This window comes from Varroa jacobsoni, unplaced genomic scaffold, assembly GCF_002532875.2.
Source record: "Varroa jacobsoni isolate VJ856 unplaced genomic scaffold, vjacob_1.0 scaffold_1129, whole genome shotgun sequence".
NCBI lineage: Eukaryota > Metazoa > Arthropoda > Arachnida > Mesostigmata > Varroidae > Varroa > Varroa jacobsoni.
The window spans coordinates 132,345-148,839 of NW_019214031.1; the positions used below are offsets into that span (position 1 = coordinate 132,345).

The 16,495-nt window shown below is 38.9% G+C and overlaps 1 long non-coding RNA gene across 5 annotated transcripts in view; it reads left to right on the forward strand.

Moving 5' to 3' along the window:
- LOC111266935 (uncharacterized) overlaps positions 1-16,495 on the forward strand; it is a 92,816-nt gene that overhangs the window by 29,894 nt on the left and 46,427 nt on the right. For 4 of the 5 annotated variants that reach the window (XR_015313593.1, XR_015313594.1, XR_015313595.1 and 1 more), the window contains exons 2-4: positions 10,701-10,761; positions 14,393-14,706; positions 16,387-16,456. This is a non-coding gene — a long non-coding RNA (uncharacterized LOC111266935). Of the gene's footprint in view, positions 1-9,508; positions 10,231-10,700; positions 10,762-14,392; positions 14,707-16,386; positions 16,457-16,495 lie in introns of those variants that run through there. The other variant, XR_015313596.1, reaches the window with a different exon arrangement.

A 16,495-nucleotide genomic window follows, 5' to 3' on the forward strand; every position in this document is an offset into this window, starting at 1 on the left:
TAGTGTTCTGTTGATGATTGATGAAGCTTGATAGCGGTAGACTGCACGAAGTCTGTGGCAAAAAAAGAATATTAATAGACACAGAATAAGGAGAAATTAGATTAGTTCTTATAGGGAACAATATTATAGAAGTTTTTTATTATCATAATAAAGATGGAAATCCAATCAAAGGCATACAGGACCCTAATAAGAATTTTTCTAGCTTTTGAACATACCGTAATCAATGGATTAGCTTCGTTTTGGAATAAAAAAGTTATTAAAAAATGATTCTAGCCAAAGAAAGTATTTTCTATTCAATCCTACATTGATTGCGACGAAAAAAGAATTAATGACATTAAGATCTTCACAGACAAGCGCGAGTTTGTCGCACTCATCTTATCTTCTTCTAACCTTTTGGCAAAGTAGGTCGACACACATCAACAAACAACTTTATTAAGAGTGAATGCCCAAAATCTACAAAACTAGAACCTAATCACATCAATTTTATCTTACATTGGTCATCTGACCGTATTAACGGTGTTCATGTAACGATAGCTTTTTCAATGGTTTTTTTTTCATAGAGTTTTTCCATCGCAAGCCCCTTTAACAACTTCACAGCCAGTTCTAGAAGAACAAACTTCTAAAGATATTTCAGATAGATAAGATAAGACTTCTAAAGACAGTCATGACCAACTAAGTCACATATTTATCTGCTCTAATATTTGTTACCGAAGAATCAAGTCAAAACTTGATCCTGCTTAGGTTATTACTTTTGAAAAAGATAAAACCTTTTGCCCATAGCCATGCCAGCTAAGCCAAGTTCAATGCTATTCTGTTAAATCTGCTTTGCCCCTGAACGTGCGGCGGCGGTAAAATAGCACTTGACGGCCTTGAGGAAAACCTTTAGAAGAGGTTAATGCCAAATAATAAATGCCATAAGCAAATGAATTAATTAAAATAAGCTGCTAAATACAAACTGATACTTACCACGTGAAGATACTATTATATATCTTAAGTGCAAAAATAGTTGTGATAAAGGAGGACCTTTTTGTCACGTCAAATTTTATAGATAACGTTCTATACCATGTCTTAACTGTTATCGAGAAGAGGTGTATCATTTTATTATTGTTATTTCCTGTATTCTGCTGAATACGGATAAAATGTTGACTGGTAACTTTTAAGTTGCATACTTCTTTTATCGTACCTGCTCAAGGAACGACCTTAGCACTGGTTTTTATACTCAGTTGAGCGGCTTACATGAATAAAACTAGGTCGTGTAACTAAGCAACCTTTACGAGTTAGGCCAAGCGTATTTGGATGTGCAATATAAGGACCGTCTTCTAGGACATTAGGGAAACCAAAATATTGTCAAGCTATTCGAAAACAAGCAACGCTAGTGAAAGTCTCATTTTTTACCACTCGCGAAGCATTCGGGCAAAAATCATTGTATTAATCAACGACAGGAAATGCGCTCGTGTAAAACGTTCAAATCAAGATAAGTAACATTTCTGTTACTAAACAAAGTCCTCTAATAAAGGCAAACAACAAGTGCGTGCTGAGTTTCAGAATGTGGCCACGAACGAATAGGTCGGAGGGTAATTATTTTTTTTATAAGTTTGGATCACAAACGGCTAAATTTATGATTGCACTAGAGAAGTCAGGCCTATTTTCTCTCTTTCTGCCTACAGCCCATTGGACCTTCTATGATCCAACACCACCCAAACTCATAAATAGTTGAAAGAACTAAATGCAAACTATCCGAAAAAACGGCAAGTGGCATACGAATCAAAAGAAGAATCAGGGAAACATTGAAGCTAGGTTTGCCTTCGCTTTGACTGATTCTTATAAAATAACAACTATGAAGTAACCTCTAGAAAATAAACAGGCTTTATGAAGATTTTTATCAAAGCTGAAGAAAGAAACGCTAGAACAAAAAAACTTACCCAAACTGCTAGAATTTGTTTCGCCGAGATTATTAACCATTAATTCATAGTGCCTTTCCTATACCTCACTACGAATCTAGGCGGATCTTCCTTTAATAGTACTATGGATTTCCGTGTACTGAACACAACAGCGTTGTCAAGGTGAGGTTTTGCATTGTCGTATTTTGGTCTGAAAGGATGCTGTCTTTTTTGTACCCCTGCGAAGAGATGCCGACCTGAGCGCGTCCTCTTCATGGCGAGGGATAACGAAGGTAAGTTACACTCCAGCTTGCTGACCAAATGACTAAACAGCTACCCGAAAAGCGTACATGATATCTTCACGAAGAAATATTTTTAGGAAAAAACGTTTTACAGAAACGGTGTACTGGATGGATAACACTAAGAACGCAGTGGCCATTTTGCGCAGTTCGCTCTACACGGTGTTCGTGGACTTCAACACAGCCTTTGATTTGACGCTCCGGAACAGGATTATCCTCACGCTGGCCAAAATTCGTGTCTCTATGAATGTGCTCAGTCTTTTTGTGTCTGCCGTTTATCCAATCGACCTAGCTCAAAATACAATTTGCGTCCACTCTTAGTTTTCATCTTATCAAGGAGCTTCTCTGATCAAATAAAAGGGCCGATGGTTTTCGAATCGAACAGGTTCCAAAAGCAGCAAGCTCTAGCCCTGCTTCACGGAGCAGGACAACGGCCACTCACATTTTGTATATCGTTTGTCCCTAGGAACCGCTTCACCTCGAAATAGGTCAGATCGCAACATATGGTATACGAGTGACTTGGTAAGACCTTACTATGGAGGACCTCAAACAGTTAAATAGCATCAAAGTCTTTTTCCTCACAAAAATATTGAGATTAGATATAGTGACTCGATAACGTTTCACGTATATCCTAGCCGACCCGCCACTCTTGTCCAAGGATCTACGTCACCGCTCTGAACTCCTAGCGGTCGAACTTGTCAAACGACCATTAGAAAGTGGGAGCAAAAATTCGTGGAGATAGGTGAAGATTTCTTTGGTTCGGGTCCGATGAGGGACAACGAGTGGCAAGGGACGAACTGGCTAAACAGACATGTCATCTCTTACTTTGTCGCACATTGATTCCATCATAGACTCTGCAGCAAACCAGGCTTCCATAAGCCTGGTGATGCGTCCAGGCGACCCAGATGCGAGAGAAATCGCGATATATATATATATATTACAGTTGATTTGCTTTTTGGTAACCAGCTCGACGACATCTGGCAAATCTCTCAAATTAGTAGTCAAGACTCGTATAACCCATATGACGCAAATCGTTTTAATCGTTTCCACATAACCCTTCTAACATTGCGATATGGTGTTGTTGACCTGCATCTATTCATTTTTTACAAAGTTTTTGACTACTACCAGCAAATGCACTTTGCCGGTAAACTTATTCACTAAGTTTAAAGTGTGATTGAGAAGGGAGAATTTATCTAAAAGCGTCCCTTTAGTAGCCGCCATTGTCTGATTTAGAAACATGTCGAACATGCTGAACTAAGTCGGCATGCTGTCCGCGCCCGAACGACTAGATACGTGTCACTAGGGTGTGGCGACCCACTGATAATTGGCCAATATTTTAATTTCATTTTTCATTCAAAACTAATTGAATTCCACTAATAAATGTATTGAATTAATGATTTTTGTTTAATACAAGATGCTATGAACTGCAATCAGGTTTTCTCGTTGGAACGAGAGCGAAACGGAAGTATAGTGCGTAAGGCTGGGGCTGGACATATTTATCAGATACAGTTTGAGGTATATAATGTACAAACACCGCTGTAAGAAGGTGGAGTGCGAAAATTGCACGCCTTATTTACAGATGTCCCTTCCTGTAAGCAGACGACACAAAAGTTTACTTTAGCACAGTATTAAATAAATATTAATAAGTATTTAGTACAGTCTGACAGTGATGATCGCCACCACGGTAGAGGCAAACATTGTGACAAGTGATTCTAGCATACCTTCATTTAATACTACTAGGGGATATGTTCAGAAATCGATATCGATAGAAATCGAGTCCTATAGCACAACATCTGGATTGTACGACGAACGCATTACCCCTTTAATTTCTCTCGATTTTTGCCAAATGGCTAAATTTGCTTTTGATCTGGCATTGACATAGCATGAAGCGGACGCCCCTTATGTTTAATGGTTACAGCTGATTTTTTTAACGACTTATCGTTAACTGTTGACAGTAGAGGCCTGAATAAACTGTTTCGCTAGGTGACTGCGGCCTATAATACACAATGTTTTTCTAGGCTTAACAGCATAGCACTACCTTCTTTGGCATCAGATCAGGCGGTGCTCCCGAAATATAGAACATATATGTAATAGCTCGATTTCGTCACGTTTCTACAGAGCTTTGCAGATGAAAATACGATTAAGTGAACCCTTTGTCGTAAGTAAATCGTGTGGCAGTTTTTTAGTCGCTAAGTTAGTTTAGATAGTCTAGTGCTGGCTGACGCTTAGTCTGGTGACGTCATGGCCATCCACGTGCCAATCTTGGTCAGCTTTTACTGTAGCTTTATAAACTTTTTTAATTATACGAAAATCATCTTTCACAGGTGGAGAGCGACAGAGCCAGTCGCCGGCTGTTTCTTACAATCACTTATCTTGAGCGTATATGGTACACGTTGTTTTTTGTAAACCCGGACAACATTTGCGTCTTTATCATAATAATAAAATGGTAAAATATTTTTTTTGCGGCAATTTCACTTATATCGAGGGGAGGGCTTTTTGTCAAGTCTAGATAAAAACATTTTAACGAATTTTTCACGTCTACTGCTGTTAAATACTAGCCTTAAAAAGACGCTAGCGCCGATCTGATTCAACTCACATTAGCTGAGATATGTGCCTTTGAAGCAATCCAGCTAAATCGTAAATACTTTTTCGACAACCCGGATATAGCTTATGTTTATTCTGTCTCGACAACAGAACGGATTCATGGTAAGAAGGAAACTAGGAAACATGGTAAGGAAGAACTAAGGAAAACATTTTTCTAGATAATGATCAATATGTTTGACACCTCAAGACGTTCTAGGATGAAGGCGCTGTCATGCCGATCAATTGGAAATGTCTCAACAAAGGAATTTTGAATTTCGCGCGTTCTAACGAAGATACAGAACACACGGAAATCTCGTAAGGTAAAAAAGCAGACATGATATTGCACCGCACCTACGTCGAACAAAAAATGTTTTCTATATAAATTTTCTTGGCGCTGAGGCATCAATTGGGTCCAGTATAAAGCATGAATCAATTCCGGAAAGCGAGATATTCAGGGAAAGAAGACTTTTGTACGTGTTCTACAAAGGACAAAAATAGTACTTTGATATGAGTCTCCACCATTTGCTTCCTTCCATATATCCGGAAAAATCCCTCGTCGTAGTATGTCGTTCGCCAGCTTTTGAAAGATCATCGGCCACCTTTTGATTAGCATCCTGAACACCTCTGGTGGAACGCCGTCCGGGCCAGGTGCTTTTCCTGTCGCTATTTTATTTCTTGCTTCTGTGATCTCTTCGCGTGTCACTCCTGGAATGTCTCCTTCGTCGGCCTCGAACGTTGTGTCACCCCTCCAGGGCTGCGTTGGGAACAGGCTTCTTACCGCTTTCACCACTATATCTGGGGGAAGCGATGGCGTTTTTGTCTTTATTCATTATCATCTGATAAGGAAGTCCGAATACGTCTCGATCGACTGTCTCGATGAGTTTCTGCCAGCATCTTTCCTTGCTACGTCCTATGCCTTATCTTAGGTTATTTCGGGCGTCCTGGTACTCATGGAGCTATTGTAACGCTCTCTGCTCTGTTTCCGATTGTAGGTTATTCGTGCACCCCCGCCAGCATCTTGTTCTTGTGTAGGTGCATCTTTTGCTCACACATATTCTCCTGAGCTCTCTCTGCGATTTCCTTGTTCCACCAGTGTTTTGGGCGGTGATAGTGTCGCCTGCTGGATGGTTGCGGGTCGGCTTTTGTGCATGCTGAATTGCTGCGCTTCTATCTGTATTCCTCTACTTCCCGTTTCGTGTCGCATAATTTGTTCGCACCTTCTGTCTATCTCTCTTTGCAGAGTGGTGTCGTTTAACTTCCTTGCTTGCCATCTTCGTGTCTCTCTCCGTATGTCTTCTGATGGGTTTTTCTTTGTTTTTCTTTTGATTTTCACGAAACGGTTCCACATGGCAACGAACTAAACGTAGCAGTTACATTGAAAATGAACCTTTAGTCGAAAAAAGGTCGTTAAATTATTTTACTGTATCGTGATTACGTCGTTTTAAGGCCTTTCGTCCTTCTTCTTCTTACTTGCGCTTTGTTTGCCAGACTTAAGCCTTTCAGGTTTCCATTTACTTCGATCAACCTAAAATCTGTTGGTCGGCAAATACAAACGTTGAACAAGACAAATAATCCATATCCGATTATTTTGACTCAAAAAGGCAATAACTCTACGGTCGTAGAGAAATCCGCGAGCTGCCTGATATAAATGATAACCGTAGACCATTATTGCTATTATTACAGTGATTGTGATCCTAGCACAGTTTCAGAAAGAATAGATCTGAATGTCTTCATTAAATATATACATATATATATACAAAATATCTAATCAGGATTACGTTTAAACATAAAATTTCTTTATATATATATATACTATATACCGGTGCGTATGTGTGCAATACAAAGAAATTTTATGTTTAAACGTAATCCTGATTAGATATTTTTCAAGGATCAAAGTACGTTTTTAGATAGTTGGATTCTGATAAAGTTTCCGTACATCATGTATTTAGGAATTAAATTAGTTTCTACAAAGCGCGCATGTTCTAGGCCACTTCAGTTCATGTTAGAAAAGATGCTTCATTGATATATGGTTGAAACGAGCTTTTCCTCAAGCGAAAATCTGACATATAGCACACAGAGGTGGCCTATGAACGCCGTATATGCCATGACGTGATGGCTTCTGATTGCTAAAAGGACACGTGCTAGATTTCGTAAACAAGCTATCTATATATAGGAAATTCTATCAGAAATATGCCGATCCTTTAAATTGGACAATCAGAATGCGTACCCAACCCTAACAAAATTGTCTCTGATATGAACTAGTTCTATTTCTAGGGGACACATTAACATTAATATTATCTAGTAATTAAACAACAATAGTCGCACGTAAAAAGTATAAGCTTTACAAACGTTCGGGTAGTGCGAGTCATTGGTTATTATTTCGCCAAACGAGGTGGACACTCTGTGGGTTTTGCTCTTCACTTCCAAGAGATGTTCTAATTAACACGTTCAGTATAAAAGGTTACATCATTATTATTGCGAACTTCAGAAATATTCGCTGTTACACCGAAAGCCACTTCGAAAAAAAACAGATTTTTAGCAGCAATAGATTTACTTCGAAAATAAAATATCATCCTATTTAGCAATTGGTTCTGATTTTACTACGAACCTCCGGATAAATTAAATATCTATTTCGTAAATGGTCAAAGCTGGATCCTCCCATTCATAAATTACATGATTTAAATTCCCTTGTTCAAAATGTAAACCCAAGCTAAATGATCCTGCTATTTTACGTAACATGATGTAAGTGAAAGGTAATGTAACCCTGCACGTTACTTGGTACAGTTGTTAGGCATAACTCATACATCGACATGGTCAAAAAGTAATGGCCAGGTTAGAGTTGAAGGGAAACGCGAGCGAATATTGTAAAAAGGGAATACTTGATGGTCGGCCCACGGAGGCTCACTTGAGCCGGATTCATTAGTGGGGTCCGAAGCGGTGAGCAAGGGAGGATTTCCATGAGTTGACTCCACAAGGCGGCCAAAACAGAAATCAGTCAGTGCCATTCAACACCATCAAACGCAAGTTGGCCTTTACAGCTAGCTAGCTAGCTCAGCAACAACTCGTCACCACGACCTCACTGGGGGCTTGACCTCGTCAGGGCCCCAATGGGCTAGTTGAGAGTGAGCATTTCCGCTGCTGCCATTGGCATCGAAAATTCATTATCCAAAATGAAGACCGCTTATATCCTAGTAAATCGGTAATAAATCACATCGGAACTGCAATTCACCTATACTTTGTATAGAGTGTTATTGCCGCGGACATGTCAACTGGGTATTTTAATTGGCATTTAGTGGGTATGTTATTTTAATGCTCCCGAGCGCGTTTGCCTTGTTGCTATATCCAGTGCCATACTGCTGTTATATTGTCACTATTCAGCCTCTGTACAAAGAACAATAATCTCTTTTTTAACCACAACAGCATACAACATTATAGCGGACTGTCATCTTTCAACGGGGCGTAATTTAGCAACACAAACGCAGAAGTCCTGGCTAAATAAAGTACCTGGAAATGCACAAGCGTTTAGTTAGCTGTAGTAGAGAGCAACAATGCGTAAGGCGAGCGGGACACATTGGACCAAAAATAGTTTCTCTACTCTGCTTTTCAGCTTAGGCCAGTCAAATCGATTCGTCTAAAGTAAGCGAACATCCAAAGGGAGTCGTTGTTTGGCTTGTGCTACTGGAAAAGGCCCAGAGACAGATGATCAGATAGCGTCAGAGCGACGCTTAGACAGTAGCTTCTAGCCAATAAGAGCTCGCAGCGTTAGCTAACTGTGTCCGGCTATATAAAGGCCACATGTACGTATACATATATAGAAAAAAAAGGAAGCAGAACAAATTTCTTCCAGGTCGCTAACGCTATTCGGTCCCTCGGCGGAGCTATCGCACTCTGACTATTTTAAATGAATAAAAACTGTTGGACGTCGCTAACAAAGGAGATTTTTGCTTAAATGTCTTCAGTTTACTTAACTCTCAAGGACGCACTTAGGTTACCTATCTATTTATTAAAAATAACATGCAAATTGTACGATAGGCGATAGGCGTTGTAACCTTAACAAAAAAAAATATTTGCAACAACTCCAATTGATTTGGCAGGCCATATACAGATCGAAGGCCATTTTGTCCAACCAAAATTCGTAACGTATCGTTACGAAAACCATTGGATAACGCAAATGTCGCCCTTATAACTTAGGCCGTATGCTTTGCATATTAATGTAGCGTGATAAACGTACAAAGCACTAGATTAAATGAAATGTTTTCAATATATTTTTATAAACTTCTTTAAACTTAAACACGCATCTGACGTTCATATATATATGTAAAGGACGCAAATAGGGTGTCGATCGGTAAGAATGATAATAGACATAGTGCCTTCAATGTAATCAGCCGGTGTTTTTTCGAAAGTGTACGCCTTAACAATCGGCGTTACATGCACGTCCGAACTGGGACAATACCGTGAACGAAGTTGTGCTCACAATGAAAATGTCGCGCCGCAGCAAAGGATCGTTGGTTAATCTAAACTTGAGAACCCCTTAATGTGGGCATCGAGAGATGGCACAACCTCTAGTTGTTGTTGATTAAGCAGCTATTATATCTATATTCTCACAAAAGGCAATAGCTTGTCTTGTCAATATTCTACTTATTTACGTAATGGCTGCTGGCACGACGCTCTATGATCAATCTTTCTAATTAAGACAGTTCATCACTGTCTTCCAAAGGTACACAGTTGGTGTTAATGAACCTAACATAAAAACACCATTATTGACCTGTTATTGGTATCTTTAGCCCAAAAAGAGGAACGGGTTGCTTTTCTTTACGCCCGAATTAAAAATTAGACATTGGAAGTGGCTTGAAACCTTCATTCAAATTGACAATATGGGCCACGGTGAGACTTACAGCCAACTGACCAAGCTTGACAAACGCCAGACCTGAGCTCGCGGGCTTCAGTCATTGTTGGCAACAACTTCTTAACGTCCATTCCTCTCGGACAAAGTAAACTTGAAGAAAATCCAGCCTCGCTTTTCAAGCTTCGTTGTTTACCTGGTTTGTACCCCGCTCAGATAAATTGAGGCCTTTTTCTGATAGCACAATCAAAAGCCTGCAAGGCTAAACACAATGCAGCGTGCTTCTAGTCAAACATTATATTGTTCTTTATATAGTCACGTACATGTCGTCTACCGATTAGCTTTTTTGGCCAAAAGAATGGTTTAGAAGGAGTGTTCATAAATACTAGTTCATTCTTGTCGCTTGGCCCGGATCAGTAACTGCGTTGCTATGGGGTTGTCCGTTAGTGCAAGACAGGCGCCAAAAGAGATTCATGCGGCTGGACTTGACAAATCGTTCCGTAAGACGTCGTTGTTTTCCCCCGTTTTTTGGCGAAGTGGCTCTCAGCCTCTGCTTACAGGACAAGCTCAGGTCTGTGACAGGACCTACTGAACCGGTGGTTATATTAAATGAGGAAAAATAATCGTAAGTCATATCCTTTTCCTATCCGATATTAAGAACTGACTAAAGTATGCGAAGCAATTTCACAGCTGCTAGTTATTCTATAACTTTTTTATTTTTTTTTTCGTGGTAATACCAATGGGTGGACAATGTACAAAGGGCAATTATCATTAGACGCTACTATATTAATAACAGGATGTGATTAAAATTCTTTGCTTTTCGTAAGTAATGTCATATTGGAATCGTTAAAAAAAGAACAAAAATTGCCTAATCCTATAAGCGATCAAAAACCGAGACTGTTGAAACGGGTCGACAGAAAATCGTCAGTACACAGTAACATACAATCAGGCTTATTCAAAGACGGTCAAAGTGAAATTTAGAGGGAAACATAAACATACATAGTCGAAGGTGAACTTGACAACGAATGCCTAAATTATAAAAAAAAAAAAAAAAAAAAAACATTAAATCTAATGAGTGCTTTGTGAATTTGGCAGGCGCGTTATCAGAAGGCAACGGGTACATCAAATAATTACAGCGAACCCACTCTACGGTTAGGTAAGTTAAAAGGCTTGCGCAACTAGAAGATTTCGATTTCGCATAAACTTATTAATAATAAACACAAAAGAAATTTGCTATAGCAAATCCCTTCAATGTACCTTTCCAAACATACTTTCACTGAACATATATCATAGACAAACAAATAGTTAAAGGAGAAAAAAAAAACATTTAATTCCTTATGATTTTTAATCATTCTGTTTTTAAAGAAACATTCGCACGTTTCGCTAGCTAATGCTTGCCATATACCCAACTTATGTGCGCGTCCAAATGTACGTAGGTAGCAGGAATATTTACCGAGGCACTGGTAACGTTAGCAGTATTGCAAGGCTTGATCATTAGATAACAGTGAGAATAGCTTTCACATATGGTGGAAACTGTGACTTGTCCTACACTATTTATTTGAAAAATTTAAAACTATGTTTACTTCACTCTCTGGCACAAAGTCAGCACGCGGGAAATAACTATCACAGTGTTTCCTATGGCGACATGTCAAGGGAAAGAATATCTAAAAAAGCTTCTCATTTATAGAATCCTGTGCGCCAGCAATGTCTAACTTATAAATTTGATGGATGACTTTGTGGTTCGCGAATTGAACTTGCTTTAAGTTTATCACTATCAATGTTCTCAGTATTGAACTAGAAGTTATATACTAAGAACAATCGGTAGTCGTTTTGGTGTTTATTATAGAGGTGATTTCTATAACTTGTTTTACAGTATAGATAAGCATATAGTCTATATGCCACCTGTACTGCTTAAACATTAACAATTTTTTTCATAATAATGTATGCAAACGTTTTAAAGGTATAAACAGTTATTGGTCAGTTTTTGTTATATGTCGGACCAAGCTCGATCTTTGCGATTTAGTCGATTTTCGTTGCCGAAGAAAATAAGTTACTTATTACGCTTACTATTATCGTCGTGACGTGAACTTTCCGTTTTTGTTGCGGGAAACAAATGTTCATGCTGGCTGCCAGTCAGTAATTGCTGAGGCTCTTCTTTTTCAAGACGACATATGAAAAAAACGGGCATGAGCTTACCTGATGATTTCGGACAAAGGAGGAGCCTGAATTTTACACCAAACGAGCGGGGAAGCCAGAGAGAAGGAATCGGAAGTGGAACGTGACAACTGGCCCTGTAATCTTTCCGAGCCAACATAGTTACAGTCACGATGTATGTAAATATATATGTAGTGACGATGCACTAGTATCGGCACTTTGTCAGTGGACTACTTATCGGCAAACTGAGAAAGAGATTCATAGCTAAGCACGATTTTGAGAGATTTTTTTACGCGAACGTTCATTAGATTAATTGGCATCAATATTTAGGTTTTATATTACCACTGTGGGCCAGAATGACAAAAAAAATGGACAAAGCTCTATAAAGTTTCCTTTTAATTTTCATAGGCATGCAATGAGCTACTCCACTCCGGACCAGAATCTTACCATGAGCACTATGCCTTTGTAAATGATTATGCTATGCAATCCCGGTCACTTTTATGGACTACTCATGTAAATGATCAACGCTATCCAGCACAGACGATCGATTAGGCTAGGGGTAAATATTCGAAGCAAATACCTTATGGCTAGAGACGTATAGAAAATAATTGTAGAAGATGATAGGATGCACACATAACAAAAACAGTGATCCCACCACCCGCTGCTACAACTCGAACTAGTCCGATGGGCGCCGCGAGAATTACATCTAAGGAGGCGCACTGCAATAAGTGAGGCAGGATGTAAACGTTCCGCTAGACGGTACTCGTCAGGCTTGCATTCCCAGCCTTGGTCAGACGAAAATAGATATATAAAAACAAAAAAACCCGGTAGATGCTGCCGTTACAGATATCAATGTATTTGGGTTAATTTTCCCTAAATGAATGGCCTGTTTTGTTTGTATAAAGATTTGGATGGATGTTGATGTACTAGTGTAGAAGTTCCCTAACCATGAAAAAATGATTTTGCCGCTTACTTGAGGAAAAATGCGCATGGGTTTAGAGGGAACTTATTGTGATTCACGAGAAAGACTACAACATCAAACGTATGAAGGAAACTTTACTTTTTACATCACACACACACACACACAATAGAGTTCAGCATTTTTTCGGTTTCTGGGAGTTTTTAGGAGTTCGAAGTTTCGAGGAGTTTGGCCCGGAGACGGCTGCCACTGTTGTTCTGAATATAAGCCAATAGTAAATAGATACATGACAGCCGATGTTAAGAACACGGCATAGACAAAAACACGAATCGAAAGTCATGATCAATATCTTCATTCAGGTTCTTATAAATGAAGCTTGCTTCGGTGCTATAATGTAATAAATAGCCAATTCAGACGAATCGGCAATGTTAGATTTATTTACACTGGACAATTTATTGCGTGTCGCATAAGCCAACGTCCAGTTGTTATGTTAAGAAAATATGCCTTAATAACGTAGATTCCGCTTTCCCCTCCATTCCACTATTTCATCAGTCGAATTTCAATAATAACATTGGTTAAAATGCAAAGTGTTTCGTTCAGGCTCTTCGCTTTACTGGTTGAAACAATAGGGCTGGCCATGCACTGCAATGTTAGTAAGCACATATTGTTAACGAAAACATATAAAGCTCGGTGGGTTAGATGTTGAAACATTTCTATATCGGTACGGCTGGTGTATGCAATCGTTTTTTCGTTGTGACATTTTAATTTTGTTTGTAAACAAAGAGGCATATTCTTTTCGATCTCTAGCGATGCTGTGTGAAAGATTGATCTGGACGAAGTTGAACTAAAAAAAGAATACCAGACAATGTTTGATTAGTGCAATTAGTAGTAGTTTTATAAACAATGTCTCATAATGATGACCTAAGCTTTACCGATTCTGACTAGCATATCTGCAAGGCAGAACGTCGACGGGTACGAGGAATAACCATCAAAATATATATGGTAAGGTTGAAATTATGTATAGTTAACAAGACATTAATTATAATATAGCCTACTCAGTTAGTTACCATTATGGTCGTTGCAATCTTATCTGAATGACTTTGCTAATTAATAAAAGGAGTGATTAGCGCTAAAATGTACGTTGGTTCGAAACAGAAACGAGTTGTCGAGGCAACGCAAGTGGCTGAGCTAACCACGTATCAGGTCCTTTCCGAGCTCCATGGCTTAGAATTTCAGGATTATATATGAAATTAGGACGTAGAGGTAGAAGAAGCCTTGCCGAATGTCAGCCACAGTGTACTGCGACAATAAGGCATTTCCTCTATGATATAAGAAAAATTGAATTTTACCGCATTTATTTTTATTTAACTAGATTATCCACGCAGGCTTCGTTCTGCAGCAGTCGGTATTTGTTTGGACCCTTCTTGCTGGGGTGTACTGTGAAATATTTATTAACTTAGTTTGTTTTCGCGAATGTAAAATAGGGCCCTTTGCGGAGTGAAACTAATAGTCTTACCTAGTAGAAAGTACCTTTTTATGTAATTAGAATTGTATATCTGTCGTCAGCAATACGAAAAGCAATCTGCGTTTGTTTAAGCATATGCAAGCTTCTATGAGTAACCCCGACAAAATTGCGCAATTCTCAGCTGCGATATCTATGCAACAGTAAACGCTCCTTTGTCTAAACCCATAAACGTCTCTACCTACTTTGCAGAGTCTAGCAAGGATTCTGATGCTGTTTGGTCAAATACTGTGGAGCCTTCCCCTTCCTCCGGGACTTTTGTCTACCCACCTTGGGCATCTGTGAATTGATTGAGAACAGCTAAGCGTTTATCTGTTTACGAGGTAAAAAAAAACTATGGCCTTTGGAAAAGGAGACGGTCGTAATGATATAAACGTTTCGTCAAGCAAGAAGACTACAAAACAGAAGCAAATGAGAAGAAGACATCATCGAACGTGCTCGTTTGCCTGCTGAAACTCGTTTCATGGACAGCGCTACTATCATTCCACGAACAGTACTATCATGCAGTACGAAAGCTTTTATTAAGGCCTAAAAGTGTCGAAATAATCTAATGCTTATTGCAAAATATAATTACCCTAACCCAATTCTCCGATCTCTCTTGCGCTCACCGTAAAAGGCTTTGTTACTTGCGAAATATGCAAATAACGGCGAGTCAGATAGATCAGTATACAATTTCTCACTAACTCTAATTAATCCACAGCACTACAAAACCGTATTTGATCGGAGATCTCCTGTGAGAGTCATACCAAGAACGTACCCGTTCTGGATTCTCTGCTTCTTCTTTAGCTACGATTCTCTATAGTTTTTACTGAAATCATTATCCTAATTGCTAAGTATGATCCCGTACAGATTGTCCTAGCTTTGCTCTGGCTTCTATAATCATCAGTAGTTAGAATTGTGATAGATTGGTTCTGCTGCTATTCCCCATTAAACGCTTCATTCGATAACCAGAAAGTTTCACAGACATAAATGTATTTAAACAATACTTGAAACAAACGATGGGTACATATATAAGCAACGTTTTATGCTCGACGTCCTATTCTGTCCTGACCCCGTAGCTGTACCTGGTCCAAACAAAGTTGCATAGCTGCTGGCTTCACAAACCAAAAGGCCCTGGGAACATATTCGTACCTGACACAAATATTTTACCTCCACGTATAATTATATAAACAAGCCCTGCCTGCTTGTGCGAGAAGCAGGTGGTCCCTTGATTGTATCAATGTGTGACACCATTATATCTGGTAATTTTAAAAAACATAGCAATCTATGCGTACTCGTCGCCGCGTGGATGCCTTTTTACCATCAAATAGTATATTAGCGTTACCAGCTTTATTATACAATTTATGCGGACGCAGGCTGTCTGACAGTTCGCAATAATAGACTGCAATAAGTAGAATTTCTTTGCGTTGGGATAACATCAAAAAATTAAAAATTTCACAGGCCAAATTTCGTTTCTTCCACTCCGATTTTCCTCGTCATTCGAGAAATAATTTGTTCGATTTGTATGGGTCGGTGTCCAGTTGTACCTGATTGAGTGCCTAATAAGCTAAATCTACATACAAATGGCCGCTACGACCATGCATCGTAAGGGCGACAATACGACCTATCATTGAATCAGACGCTTGTAAAAACCTGCCTAAACAATTACCGCTTCTAATAGAGTTGATAGGATACCAACAACAGTGGTGGCGTCGAATGCTTACTACAGCACGAAAAACCAGTTCTATGACTATACTCGAAAAAAAAAAAAATTTTGATCTCAACGTATATAGTAATAAACGTAATAGATACGGCCGCTCAATAAAACTCCATATTAATAGGCATGTTAGAATTTTTTCTCACATTATTTATTAGGTGTTAAGGACGCAAACTGTAGGCCCTTGTGTTATTAATTAGATTTGTAGGTATATATATACGGAGTTGCTGTTTCGAACCTGCCGAAGATCACAAAGCAAGACATATTGGATGATTTGTTGGGTTTTTTTTTCATAAAGATAACGTCTACTTTATTATAGGTGGTTATGTTTATAGACATAAAAATACAACACTCAATGTACGCTGATGAATTACGTGCACGTTTAAAATGTAGAGGCAGCTAGCGTAGGTAATTTTACGATATTTTTTTACTTTCTCCTACTTATAATTAATGCATTGTTTTCGATTTTAATTTTGAATTTTCTGTTCAGGAAGTGCACACGGCCAGATACAAAGAACCGCTCAACTATTGCCACAAAAAACGAAGCCACGCGTACTAAGGTACACAAGTCACCTAAAATCTAACGCATGCATATAGAG